We start from the raw sequence: 13,592 nt of genomic DNA, 5'->3' as shown, positions 1-13,592 counted from the left end.
GCCAAAACAAAGTTTTGGGGGGTAATTCTTTCAAGAAATAAAAGGTAATTCTGATTGCAATTATACCTGGTTGTGAAGTTATTAAAGAAAATTAATCATTAAATTAAACAGAAAACAAAATGTATATCAGATTCATTTCAAATGGGGGAAACACATTACAACATCATTCTGATCTTAAAAGATGGTAAATGCCGGCATAATCAGGTAGTGATGTGTGCATGTGTATCAAGTCCATGTAATTCATGTCCTGTCACCAAGCTTAACTTGTGACAGTCTGAATGATCTTATGATCTGAAATCATGCTTTATCCACTTAACTGAGCATAGAAAATGCACTATCTAAACTTAAAGGGTTGTAATTCTAGAATGATCCAGGCTACTGTATTACAGAATACTGTATTCCAAAGTATTTGGAATACTCTTTTTAAAGGCGACAAGCAGCAGATTATTGCTGATGTGAAAGCACTTAAAAAATTAAAGTTATTCCTGAAAGCAAATGTACTGTACATTTTTATATGTGCTGTACTGTACATTTTTGCTATGACATCAAAGCTATATGTCTAACCAAGTTGAGTCCCAAATTTGAAGATGATATCACAAAAATTGAAGTTACTATGAGATTTGAGGCGTAATACCAAATATAGCCACCGGGTGATACCCACCATTGCATATTTTTTGATGCCTTATTTTGATGCCTTATTGAGATTTGAGGTGTAATACCAAATATAGCCACCGGGTGATACCCACCATTGCATATTTTTTGATGCCATATTTATTGAGTGTTTATTCCGTTTCCATGGTAACACAATGTCCAATTTCAAAACCGTTTTCACAGGATGGATTTTGAGTGTTTAAGCTTTTGAAGGCAACCTAATGACACTGATGATTACTAACGTATGTGATAGGGGGGAAAAAAGTGGCAAGTGTCCTGCAGTGAATGGGTTAAATTTAAGTCTTTTGAAGTCTTATTTTTGAGAAGAAGGGATTGACATTAAAGTCGTTATTCATCTTTCCCTTCAAATGAGCAGGATCATTGAGTCACTGATTTCAATGATTCTCTGTCTAGTGTCTTGTAAACTGGATCAGACTGATTCATAAACAAATCGCTGGGTCAAATGATTGGATCTTACAACTTACCGAAATGTATATTCCTCATACATGATATCGATCAATCAGTGTTTTTCATCCGCGGAAAGGGGTCAATAAAACACCTGGAGAACAATTATGTCACATAACATTTACCTCAGGAAAGCAATTTAATGACCATAATATGGGCTATAGAGAGTATTTAGCTAAATATGTGTACTATATTACATATTTATAATATTTTTACTTGACATATTTTATTTTACTTTTACTAAAGTTGTTTTATTTAAAAAAAAAAAAAAAACGCATTATATTTAATTTGAGTTAGTCTATTTTTAACCTTAAATAATACCAGCTGATAGGGCTCTATGTGTTTACAGCAATAGGTGAGTTTTTTTTTTCTTGAGAAAAATTAACGTCTATCTAATATTTATCCAAATGAGTCATCAAATCACAAGAAATTAATTTCATTGAAATCGTGAAATTTGTGTCAAGCAATAATAAAAAAAACGTAGCTTACCAGAAATTGTACCATGTAAACATTGTAACATGTTGTCACTAAACCTAATAAAATTCAGTTTAGTTACTAAAATCTTTTGACAATCACAATATACACTTATGACTTATGACTGCTATTATGCTTTGCACATCCATAAAAGCCTTGCGTTAGAGGACTACTGTAAGTAAATAACTGAAAGCATGTACACAAACCTGAACCCATATATTTTTTACCTCATAAAACCACTGAGGCATGTCAGTCTGTTTACAATCCTTTTTTCATCCTTATCAAAGCTCTTTGAATGGATAATACACCATTTACACACACACACACACACATGCACCAACATGCAGAAACACACAGGGAAGGGAGTGTGTACAGTTGTGGTGACTCATATTTTCTATGATTACACTCACACTGTTTGTGTACAGACACACACACACACACACACACACGTGCTTTCAGAGATTTAGTCATTTACAGCATACTCAAAATTCACAGAGATTGTTTTTATGGTAAATCATGACTAGTAACGGGAAGACATTCAATATTTCAATCAGTAGACATACCCACAACACAATAAATGCACTATATAAACTAATAATTGCAAAATAAAATGCAAAATCAACCACATTGACAAAAAAATATTTAAATTTAAACCATATAACTGGTAAGCTTGATATAAAATTCCAAAACAAATAAATGAGTTATTCACACAAATTGCACTATACAAAACAACAGTGTGCGACGGAAGAGCTGCTGCTTTTGCAAAATATGTTCGGAATCACAGATTTAAATTTTTGGAAGTATGACCAACGTAAGAATTTATCGGAAAATGTCTGAACAAGTAAAGTGTAACATCCACTTTTGTTCTGACCAACTAAGGGAAAAAAGCATTGCAGTAAATTGTGCTGATTAAATCTAACGCTCGCTTATCATATCACGTCAAACCATGCAAATTATACTTTGTTCTCAAATTGTTAATGTTAACAACATCAGCATTGTGTGACTACATTTAACACCTTCTTTATGTACACAGATGTGACGTAATGACGCAAAGACATGCTCGAATTTCCTGCGTAAATCCACCAGTAACACTGAAATTAACATTATTACATTCTTACCGTTTTGAATCGAGCTAAGGCAAGCAGATAGTTTTGAACACTGGCTGGTTATGTACTTGCGCAAACATTTATTTTGGATCATTTTTAACCCAAAAAAGATACGGACTGCAGCTTTAAATTCACTTTAAAAGTGCTGAATTATACAGGTCACTTTATTTGACAAATTAAAATAGTGGGGAAACGCAGCGCAATTTTACTTGGTCAAAACAATCATACTAAATTACATTTGAGTGTTGAAAGTTATGTTGTAACATTACATAATATATAATATATAACAACAATATATATATAACAATGATTCATTTTCTGTTGATAAAGGTATTGCTCACCTGTCTAATAAAACACATTATATATTAAAGCATCTGTGGTGTTTCCGTTACACTGGCTAAAATTACAGATTTCTCTGGATTTAAACATTGTTGGAAACATTTGGGATAATGTAAGTAGCCTAAATAAGTCGACAAAATATATAACTGTTCTAGTGGTTTTTCGATATTTTAATGCAAAAATCGTACATATTGTGTCTTTAACAAGAAGTCTCCACAGAAACTTTGGGAAATGTAGTTTTATTGTGTGCTAATTTCCCATGATCCCTCATACCAAGCCTGACAAATAAGGCTAATAAGGTGGAATTTAATGGAATTAAAAAAAAAGACATACAAGACTACACAAGTTTAAATGCTCAGCCAAGGTGTGTGTGTGTGCCTGAACGTGAGAGCACATTGTTCTGTTACGAGACTGTCATACGTGATTGGGAAATGTCCTTTTAAGGGATTGACATTGTAAAATTGATGACATGAATTTTGCAACTTTATTGTATCTTGATGTATTGAGCTGGTATTATATTTCTTCTGTACTTTTGTAGTTCTGTTCCTATAAGGTGGGGTTCAGCAGATTGGGGATGTCAGAGGGATTACTAAAATACCATGAATGTGTGTACCGGTATGTACATGTGTGAGTGTGTGTGTCAGCTCTGTTCCAGCTTGCTAATGTAATACTATTTTTACATGCATAAACCAGGACACATATACCTGCACAGTGTACACATATACCTGGAATCGTATTAAGTCTCAATGTGTCATATCATATTGCTAGTTTTATTTTCTATTCAAAGACACATTTATTAGTAATAGTAGAAGTAAAAAATGATTCAAAGGGAGAAAGAGGGAGAGGGTCAAAGCAAACTGGAAAGTAACTGCATCACTGATCTTCACAGTTTCCTTGTGTCCATATTTGCCTGCATGTGTCATACTTGGATGACAGTCGCACTAAATTAAACATGCAATGCCCTAATGTACACTGAAAAAAATATATTTTTGGCTGCTTGTTCAAATTGCTTCATTAAAATGAGCTTAAGCAACACAATTGCTATACATTTTGTTCAAAGTTAAAGGGTAACTCTCGCCAAAATGCAACCTAGGGTCTTTTTGTAAATCTACCCGAGGCAAACTTTAGTTTAAAAGCATAATTAAAATGGAAACGCCACTTTTAAGTTTGACCGTATTTTCGTTTTCGGTCAAATTGCCATTTGAATGGGAGTGCTTGGGCCACTTCTAATAGCATCAAAAGTCACTATTTTTAAAACACTAAGAAGGCTCGACACAACATGAAACTGTGCTCGAAATATCAGCAGGGGCTCTACACATGAACTCCAGCATTGAGAACATTGTTTGTGTACACAGAGTTTATTGAAAAGAAAGATTTTGAACAAGAGTCAGAGGGCCCTATCTTGCACCCAGCGCAATTGACTTAGTACACCGACGCATGTATCATTCCTATTTTGCACCCGCGCACAGCGGACTTTTCCCTCCACAGACGCACGTCGGTAAACTAGGAAATGCATTTGCGCTCCCGGGGGCGGTTCAGCGCAAAGAGGAGGCGTGTTTCGGCGCAAACGTTCCCTGGTGCTATTTTGCAGGTTTAGAAAACACCTGCAAACACCTGCATGGCGTGTTGCGCATGTTATTCATATGCTATTTTAAGGGCGCATGCTTGGCCATAATCAATGTAGCGTGCATACACTTTGGTTATCTCATCTACACACAGACGCAGCAGTTCTCATTTTTAGAAAACCATCCATTATTACAAGGAAAAATATTAACACACGAGGGAAATCATTGTTGTGTCCATGAAGATGCGAAAAAATAGGCATAAATCTAGCTTACACATTTACCCAAATTATTATACGCCTGTTTAACCGAAGCTAATTTGGGTGTGTTTCTCCATCCCTATAAAATGTCACTTCTCTGTCTTTTATGGCCCTGACAAGAACGTCGGTCTCCTCGGCTGTGAACCGCTCCTGGTGTGTGTCTGGCAAATCCGCCGTTATAATATCAATCCGCCATGGAACAAGCACGCCTGCTCTTAAAGGGAATGTGAGATGTCGCTCTGATTGGTTTATCTCACGTTACGCCCAAACCACACCTATGAATAATGAAGCTACTTCAGACCAACCCATTTTAGATTTGCGTCGGGCGCATGAGTCATTTATCCCGCCGGTATAATAGCAACAGCGCCCAAGACCCGGCCCACAAAGTTACTTGCGTTTCGCGCTTGATACTTGCGTTTCAGATCGTTAAAATAGGGCCCAGAGTCAGTTCATTCACATTCGGAATAGGCGAACTAGAGTGATCGACAGACTGAACAATAGATTGACCAATAGAATGATAGAGATTGAAAGATAGACAGAACGATAGATAGACAGACAGAAAGCCAACAGTCTTTCAATGAGTCTAACAGAAGTGTGAGAATCCCTCCAGGTTTGTACATCCATTATGGACACTGAGCACAATTCTGCACAATCTTCAGATAATTGTGTTTAAGCAATAACCTTCTTGAGTGTTTGGATACATCCTTGAATCCACCCCAGTCCGTTATACACACACATACAGCCACACAAACTTGATCAGACTTGTTTAAAGGGGTGTTTTTGTTCTTAGAAACATTCCTTTTTTGTAGCAACTGCTTTGTTTTGTTGGTAATTTGGCTGTTCCTAGAAGTAGATTTAAGCAAGCATACTGTACATACCTAAAGCTTGAGACATTCTCTTGGTCTGGTATTATTCTAGACTTCTTTAGAACATCCACTGTGATAATAAATGTGGTTCCAGTCTGGGCTCGCCATCATACAAAACACCATGTTTTTTTTTTATGAGATCCTTTATGATATGCTTGGTGCTTTGATGTTCTGTCATCCAATTCAAACGTTCTGCCTTTATGAACGAGACTTGTTTTATTTTCTCAGGAAAGCTAAACCATTACCAAGAATCACTTCGAACGACATGCTGTTGTGACAATGACAATGTTCTCCGTTAACGTCCTGAAATTCCTAGAATAGGCCATATCTGCATCACTTTGTACAATTAACCTGCGCTGACTCGTTCACAGGCACGGGATATACACATAAAAGTGCTGATGGGTGCACAACAGATTTAACAGGACTCACAGTCCCACACACACTGTGTTTCTCAGATGGGTCTGTCTGTCTGTCTGTCTATCTATCTATCTATCTATCTATCTATCTATCTATCTATCTGTAGACCATCTAGTTTGTTATATTGTATACAAACTAGTTCTCTAAAATGATTTATAGAATTGGCCCTGCAGTCACTGTGCCACTCAGAAACATTAGGCCAGAACACTATCATGTTGATATGTCTGCCCTCACATCCATTTCATATTTCATCAGTGTTTGTTGAGTAAGCAGAAAGAGAGGACAGCATGTTCTAGCTCAGACGCATCACACATTACCCTAATGGAAGCAATATGGGCAATAATGCAGCCTGTGAGTGTGTGTTTGAGAGGGAGAGGGAGAACGAATCACAAGGGTGTATCCTCACTATAATCCATAAGACACACACAGGGCTTTCTGTCTGACAGAGATGTATGTAATATTTATATTTGTAAACCTGCTACTGACAGCATGGAGACACACCCTGTAAACACACCGTATGCGCCTGCGCACACACACACACACACATACACACACACACACACACACACAAAATACTATTTCATTTTTTACTCCTATTTCCTTATACTTAATTCAATGTCACTTGCTGTTTCTTTCTGAAATTTCTGAGTGAAAATTTAGGGTTTTTTTCAGTGCACGAGTCATCAACAAAATGAGAAACTAAAGCTCTAACATAACTATGTAACTATAGCTATGTAAACTAATGTCTTTACTTAACATTAATATTTTCACTTTAAATATGTTAATAAATGTCTTTAATTAATAATGTACTGAATTATATAAAAATATAAATTAGCTTTTTTATTTTTATTATTTTGATTAATGTTTTCCCCCCCAGCATTTCCGAGTCTGACTGTTGGCTTTTCAGGACTCTAGTGTTTGGGGCTTGCTTTTTATTGTTCATATATTTATTATTTAATATACAATGTATTAATTTATAATTGTTTTCAGGTCTATTTTAGTGGAACTGGCGCCCTCTAGTGGGCAAAAGTCTATCAACGCTTCAACCTTTTTTTTAAGCATGACCCTATAGTGGATGGAGAATGAGCACTACTAATTAGCCCAAATGAACTACGTGCAAAATACCGCAAATGTACATTATTTACTAATACTAACTTTTAACATTAAGATCAGAGGACCTTATCTTCTCAAAAAACGACCCCCTTTATTCAATGTATCTTCGAAAAATGCACTACATGAGCATGCTTTCTCTCAAGGTGTTTTTTTTTTTTTTAGCCTAGGCTCATTTGAAAAATGTATAGTGGCAACATTTTCTCAAAACGCAAAATAAGTTGCGTCGTGCACGTTTCGCAACAGTTTCAAAGTGACATGTCCAGTGAGTGGCGCTAAAAGCGTGTTAAGTTATTTTCCAGAACAGATGAACGTGAATATGGCAACGTTTTATTACCCGTGAGTGGCGCTAAAAGATTATGCTCCATCACGTTTTAAAATAACGTACACCTCCACTATACCCTAAATCTACCCGATAGTGTTAATGTAAGCCAATGCGAAAAAGTAATCGTAACCACAGCATTTTAGCTTGTTTTTGACCTATTTTACCTTGACTCGTATTTCACGGAGTTTATAGGCTACCCGAGATCTCCGCATCACAAGTAGGCCTACAATTCTGAACCAGCTGAGCTACTGAGCAAGCTTAATAAGTTAGTAAAACTGAACATATGTGTGGTGTGATCTATAATATTGTTACATTGTCTGGGCACCAGGGGGCAGTAGAGGGGTGTGGTGGTTTGGAATGAAGTGAATAAAAAAGAAAAGTCATGTAAATCTACCCTGTTGCATCTTTATTCGACATCTTAAGAACCCAACACAACATGGTGTCAGAAGTGGTGATACAGTGAGTGAAAGGATAGCGGACATTATATGAGAAAAGGAGAAGAAAAAAACCCACTTTGAACAGTCTACTCCAGTTCTGCAGTTGTATGACCCAAACAAAGAACTTAAAATCTCAGCCGATTCCTCGTCGTATGAGCTTGGTAGCGTACTTCTGCAGAAATGCCAGGGAACCTGGGCACCGGTGGCATATGCGTCATATGAGCAGCGCTATGCTCAAGTGGAGAAAGAAGCACTGGCCCTGACCTGGGCATGTGAAAGATTCAGTGACTTCATCATTGGTCTCCATTTTGAGCTAGAGACAGACCACAAACCCCTCGTGAGCCTGCTGGGTGGACAAGCGCTGGATTCCCTCCCACCTAGAATACAAAGATTTAGAATGAGACTCATGAGGTACAGATACACAATCATGCACATCCCAGGGAAAATGAAGTAGGCCTAATGAAGTACTGCATCGAGGGCTGGCCAGATCGCAGCAGACTGGATGCGCTAGTAAGACCCTACTGGACTGAAAGGGCTGTTCTCAGCACTCACAATGGATTATTATTGCGGGGTACTAGGCTAGTTATCCCTTCAGTAATGAGGAATAGAGTGCTAGAGAAAATTCATAAAGGACACCAGGGAATAGTCAAGTGCCGTGAACGAGTCAAGCAATCAGTCTGGTGGCCTGGGCTAAGTAGCCAAATAGATGAGTTGGTGTTGAAATGCACGGTGTGCGTTAAAGAACTTGTCAATGTGACTGAGCCCTTTTATGCCTTCCAAACTATCCTATAGGCCATGGCAGAAGCTAGGGGCTGATTTGTTCACATTGAAAAACAAAGACTATTTGCTCGTTGTAGACTATTTTTCCAGGTATGCGGATGTGGCCCATCTGAGCCTGACAAGAAGTGTGGATGTGGTAAAACACCTCAAGTCAATTTTCGCCAGGCACGGCATACCGGAGATTCTGGTCACAGACACTGGGCCTCAGTTCGCGGGGGCTCACATGACAGCTTTTGCAACTGAGTATTAATTCGAGCATGCAACGAGCAGCCCAAGGTACCCTCAAAGCAACGGGGAGGCTGAGCGTGCTGTCCAAACCATCAAAAACATGCTGAAGAAAGCAACAGACCCCTGTGCTGCTGGCTTACAAGAGCACTCCTTTGAGCAATGGCTTCAGTCCAGCCCAACTGCTCATTGGCGCTGCCTGCGCACCACTGTGCCAGCGTTCCCAGTGGTGTTGGAGCCAGCCATCCCAGACCTCCGGTCGGTGCAGCATAAAGAAAGGGAGAAGAGATGGATGGACGCAAGCAACTATGACCACAGACACAGAGTGAGAAATCTCTCTGACCTGTCACCAGGAGATCAAGTGTGGATCACAGATACAAGATCTACAGGTACTGTGACATCTACACATGAAACACCTAGATCTTACTTGGTCAGTGGACCACAGGGCACTTTAAGGAGAAATGGTCGTCATCTTGTGCCCATGTCGGAAGGCAACAGCAATAAAACACAGGAGCACGCTGCAGGGGTTGACCTGTAGGATACTGCGACAGACACTGGTCAGGTGTCTCCAGAGGGGCATCAGTGCACTCCCAAAACCGGTGAGAACCAGGTTTGGCAGGTGTATCACAAAGCCTGATCGACTGGACCTGTGAAAAAAAAAAAAAAAAAAAGAGAAATATAAAATGTATTATATATAAGGTGGTTTGTTAATGTAGTCCTACAAGGGGTTAATGGGAGGTTAAATCTTGTTGTGTGTTAACGGTCTATGGTGGTTACTAATGGCGCTTTTCCACTACACAGTACCAGCTCGCCTCGGCTCGACTCGACTCGCCTTTGTTTGGTTTTCCACTGTGTAAAAGTTGTACCTGTACCTGCTTCCAGGTACTTTTTTTCGTACCACCTCCGGCGAGGTTGCGAACTGAGGCGATACTAAAATGTGACGTGAAAACACGGCAGACTGCTGATTGGTCAGAGAGAATCGTCACTATTCACTGCGTCATCATTGCACGCGCTAGACGGAGTATCCTGAATAAAAAACAGCAAAAACAAAAACAAAACCATCCAAAAACAGCATGCACTCGATTTCCTCCATTGTCCTGTGTGTGTGGGTAGCTAGCGGGTGTGTCTCGCGTAGAAGATTAAGTCACGGCAGTTTCCTGCGGTGTCGCTATGACGACCAGGTACTATTGTGGCGGTACTATCTGCAATGGAAAACGGAGTGAAAAGCGAGACTCTCGAGTCGAGTTGAGCTGCTGGTACTGGTAATGGAAAAGCGCCATATGTGTTCTTTCGTAGCTGAAAGATTCTCGAGGTCGGCGTTACGTCACAAATCATGTGACCTGCATAGCAACCATGTTTGAAGGGTAAAACAAACCGAAGGCAAAGCCCGAGGCAAATCAAAAAGGTATCTATTCACAGAAGTTTTGCTGTGGATTATGTCAGTTATGGATACTAACGGACTACTTTGTATTAATAATGAATGATATATGTGTATGCGAATGTATGTCGGTGGTGAGAAGTGAATGTAATAAAACACTCATGTAAGCGCTTTGTGACTAACGTTAGCTACGTTACATTTCAGTGAAAGGCGCTAACGTTATATGAATACAGATCTTCTTCTTCTATTACATAATGTCTTATCAGTATATAGACAGTCTCCTAGCGCCTGCATTGACCAGGTACCACAGAAAGCTGTCGCTAAAAAAATATTTGTTAGCAAAATATTCTGTTCTTTTCAGAAACATTTAATGTATCCTCAAGCCTTATGGATTCAATTTGTACCTCCAAGATCTGTATTTTGACATGGATTACCATTTTTGTAGCAGTTAACCTCCCAAGTAGCCTACTAGTTTTTCAAATTTGTCATTAGAAATCATCATGTATTTTATATGGGGGACAACAGGTGCTAGTAAGTTAGCCATTATTGTTGTAAACGACCTCATTGCAATATGGAATCCTTAAATTTTTTAACAGCTCAGCATCTGCAGGTACTGTGTTACTGCAGTGTAACGTTAGAATAAGAGCAAGAAACACCATTTGCTATGCTTTTCCTCCGGACTATATGTTTGAATAAACAAAATTCATTGCAATTTTTATGCTTTTAATTTCAAGTGTTGTGTCGAAAATAAATTCAGATCATGTTTGGTCATTGAGCTAGGTGCAAACTAGATGCATGTTGATCTTTTGCGTCACACTCCAGTTTGATGTTTCTCTCTCCTTTCTGGCTCAGTTGCCTCGCTAGGAATCAAATAAAAGGAGAGGTCACTCCTTTTTACGCTGTTGTTGGTGTAACCAACAACACAACAGTTTTTCGGCATGATTTGCAACCAAAGGAAAAAAGCTCGGCGCTCGTTTGTCTTCCGCTTCGTGTTGCTTAATGGCAGGCGCTTGTTTGTTTTACCCTTCGCCGCGTTGCTATGTGCGCGCAGTGGATTATGGGAGTAAAAGTCCCGGATGTCCGACCTCGAGAATGCCTCATTGGGTGCTTCTCATTTCTTATTTGTGCATCCTCGTTTCCTTTCCTCGCTTCCTTTCCTCGCGTCTCAGCTCCGCCCCCTGTAGGATGCGAGGGAAGGCTGCAAGGAAAAGACGCGAGGACGGAGGAATCGAATGTAACTTTTTTTAAAACATTGGAATACTTGATCACTCAAGCGCAGTGTTGGTCAAGTTACTTGGAAAAAGTAATTAGTTACTGATTACTTCTCCAAGAAAGTAATCCAGTTACTTTACTGATTACTTATTTTCAAAAGTAATTAGTTACTTTACTAGTTACTTTCTAGTTACTTTTCAAAAACATGATGCACGAAATGAATAAGCTATGTAAAGCCATAGACCTTTCTGCTTAATTCTATTCTTTCTGCATATTCCATCATCTAAAATTTAATCAAATTAAACATTATTTTTTAAAACTTGTTTTATTAGTTTCAGTATTTTAACTTTATGCACATTGCATCAATGACTCACTCATTAAGATGGTCGCCTGCCGCCTCCTACTGGCGGTTTATAAATATTATTTCTATGCACAAATAATATTTCTTATTTGTATATTAAAAAAATATTTTAAATAATCTCATTACATTATTTAATGCAGTTTATTTGATTGGTAACAGCCCTTTAGCATGTTATTATTCTATTGTAATTTATTGATCAAATTTAAGAATTTTAAATGAAAGATGAAGCAAACGATTAGGGAAAAATGCCCTTTATAAAGGTTAAAATATCATAAATATGCCGATTGTGTGCTGCCCATGTCCATTTTCAAGCAACTCCCAGGTCCCATTCAACTACAACCCACAAAGACTGTGTTAATCGCTTTTGGGGGAGCCCGCCTGCCCTCATGTGGTGTTGCTTCCCTGCAGTGTAAAACCTCCAGACACAGTGCCACTGTAAAGTTCCATGTAACAACACAGGCAGACAAAGCGATTCTGGGAGGTGAAGCGTGTGCAAGGTTGGAGCTGGTGAAGAGGGTTGAAGAACTCACAACTAAGCCCCCACAGTCTCCATCCACCAAAGAGGAGCTGATTAAAAGATATGCAGTGGTCTTCACAGGACTGGGTGAGTTTCCGGGAGTACATCACATACATGTTGACTCATCTGTTCCTCCTGTGATTCATGGGTGTAGAAACATACCTCTTGCGATCATGGATACACTGAAACACTCGGTGCATGATCTGGAGAAGAGGGAGGTGATAAAGCCTGTCAAAGAGCCGACTGAATGGGTGAACAGTCTCGTTGTCACAAAGAAAAAGAATGGTTCACTAAGGGTGTGTTTGGATCCTTGTAACCTGAACGAAGCTGTCAGACGCCAGCATTTCTCCATCCCTACACCTGAAGATGTGCGCAGCAAACTTGCAGGTAAAACCATCTTCACCATCCTGGACGAAAAGGATGGATACTGGCAAATTAAGCTGGACGAGCCATCTTCAAAACTGTGCACCTTTAATACACCGTGGGGCCGATACCGTTTCCTCAGGCTTCCCTTCGGGATTAAGTCAGCCAGCGAGGTGTTCCAGCAGAAGAACTGTGAGACCTTTGGTGACATTCCAGGTGTGCATATTGTCGCTGATGACATGATAATAGCTGCAGCCTCAGAACATGAACACGACAAAATCCTTTATGAAGTGATGGAGAGAGCAATGGCAGCAAACGTGAAGTTTAACAAAGACAAAATACAGTACAAGGTTGACACTGTGAAATATATGGGACACATAATCACCTCAGCAGGTCAGAGGGCTGATGATGCCAAGATTAAGGCAATCATTGACATGCCGCCCCCAGAGGATAAACAAAGCCTCCAACGCCTGTTGGGCATGACCAAGTTCTTGGCGCAGTATGTCCCAAATGAGGCCTCACTGACAGCACCGCTCAGACAGCTGCTCAAGAAGGACACATTGTGGCAGTGGTGTCCACACCACACTGCAGCTTTAGTGGCCCTGAAAGCTGCTCTGACACAGGCTGTTGAGATATTACGACCACAGAAAACCACTTACACTACAGGCAGACTCATCAAAGGACGGACTTGGAGCATGTCTGCTACAGGAAGGACAACCTCTCTGCTATGCCTCACGATCGCTC

At 39.5% G+C, this 13,592-nt stretch overlaps 1 protein-coding gene across 1 annotated transcript in view; it reads right to left on the bottom strand.

Annotated features, from left to right (window-relative positions):
• The window catches only part of LOC309501214 (G-protein-signaling modulator 2-like), a 159,780-nt gene that overhangs the window by 44,567 nt on the left and 101,621 nt on the right, over positions 1 to 13,592 (bottom strand). The window lies entirely within an intron of this gene.

This window comes from Leuciscus leuciscus, assembly GCF_965113295.1.
Source record: "Leuciscus leuciscus genome assembly, chromosome: 6".
NCBI lineage: Eukaryota > Metazoa > Chordata > Actinopteri > Cypriniformes > Leuciscidae > Leuciscus > Leuciscus leuciscus.
Note: the sequence above shows the minus strand (reverse complement) of the source record. Positions and strands in the feature narration are given on the sequence as shown.